General features: G+C 39.5%; 1 pseudogene; it reads right to left on the bottom strand.

Moving 5' to 3' along the window:
- Nucleotides 1–1,094: 1,094 nt before the first annotated feature.
- On the bottom strand, nucleotides 1,095–1,520 carry LOC144252530 (guided entry of tail-anchored proteins factor 1 pseudogene; annotated as a pseudogene).
- Between the last annotated feature and the right edge of the window lie 200 nt (nucleotides 1,521–1,720).

The following is a 1,720-nucleotide window of genomic DNA, read 5'->3' on the forward strand; positions in this document are numbered from 1 at the left end:
ACCCATATACCTTATAAAGGCAACATAAAATGACTTACTTACATATCATAATATAGAAGTTATGGTAGCTTATAGTTATATGTATTTAATTATATGAGCATTTACTCCCTGCTGAAGAGCATTTATGGTTCAAGGACAGATCTTCTGTTTCTACACTAATATCAATCATTCTTCCAACCATAGGAAAGTTCATTACTGAATTCTCATTCTGTGTCATATGGTCAATCACAAAACAATGCATTATGGTCTCTTCAGTACATTTATAAAACACTGTAATGAAAAACTAACAGTTGCAAATAAGTTGATGATATACACTATAGAAATGTTCATCCAACTAATGACTTTAGACACAAAGAACACACAATGTCAATTAGTGTTATTCTTTCAATTTCACTACATGAGACAATAAACCAAATGTTCAAGTTCTAGTAGTTGTAATAAAACTTTCTAAAATAGATATAAAAGTACTTAAGTTTGGGCTGCAGTTGTATCTCAGTGGTAGAGCACTTGCCTAGCATGAGTGAGGCACTGGGTTCTATCCTCAGCACCATCTACAACTAAAAAATATATAAATTAAAATATTTTTTAAAGTATTCAAGTTTTTAGAAAATTTTGACTTTCCAGTTGGCAACAGGACCACAATGTGCCAATAGAGCAAATCAGGAGTAAGGCATGTAGGCCCCCATCCTGTTTCAAATCTGGTGTTACTGTAGAATACTGTAGAATACTGGGATTCTTACAAGAATCTCACATAAAGCCCAAGAACATATTCAATACAAAACTACCCTATGTACTTTGGGTTTTTTGTTTTGTCTTTTTAAGCAGCAATCAGACTTTTAACCTAATAAGAGAATCATTTTAGAAGTCATAATAGCTGGGATAGGTGTGGTGGGGCACAAGTGTAACTCAAAAACTCAAGAGGAAGAGGTATGAGGATGGTAAGCTTGAGGTCAGGCTGGGCAACTTACCAAGAACCTGTCTCAAAATTAAAAATAAAAAGGACTGTGGCTGGGGTTAGGTGGTAAAGAACCTTTGAGTTCAACCCCCAGTTTAACAACAACAACAAAATCCAAGAGTGGTATTCATCTTTCTTTTCAACTGAAAGGGTAAAGTACAAGGGGTCACCACAACTTGTTACAGACTAAAATCCAACTAATAATTCCAACAGCACCTGCTGTTCTAGCAGGGAAGGCTACCAGGAGGTCTAGTGGTGTTATCCATTTCCTCAGCACAACAGTCACAGGGGCAGAATACTACTTCCAAATGAGTGACATCATCAAGGTAGCTTGCAATGTACAGAAAGCAACACTTAAAAATCATTTTATCTTGGCTAGTTGAGCAGTCCGTGCTTTCACATAAGTCTTGAGCTGGTCCACCATCTTGTTGATCTTCCATTCCAGCCTGGCATATCTGGCAAACTCATCCATCTTGTTGACCATGGAGAACAATTGCTTCATATCCTGGATCTCTGCCCTCATCTGCGGCTCTGGCTCTGCATCATTCTGCAGCACTCTGGACATGAAGGAGGACAAGGTCAGAAGGAGGATCAGAAGGACATTGCATCCAAACAGGAAGCAGAGGACCAGCAGCCACGTCCAGCTCTGGGACTTGGTCAAGTTCTTCCATTCTTCCCAGATACTCCCTGCAGCCCAGGCACCTCTAACAGAAGCTCCAAGGGGACCTCATCACTAGGCGCACCCGCAACTGCTCACTGAGTCCC

This window comes from Urocitellus parryii, unplaced genomic scaffold, assembly GCF_045843805.1.
Source record: "Urocitellus parryii isolate mUroPar1 unplaced genomic scaffold, mUroPar1.hap1 Scaffold_45, whole genome shotgun sequence".
Taxonomy (NCBI): domain Eukaryota; kingdom Metazoa; phylum Chordata; class Mammalia; order Rodentia; family Sciuridae; genus Urocitellus; species Urocitellus parryii.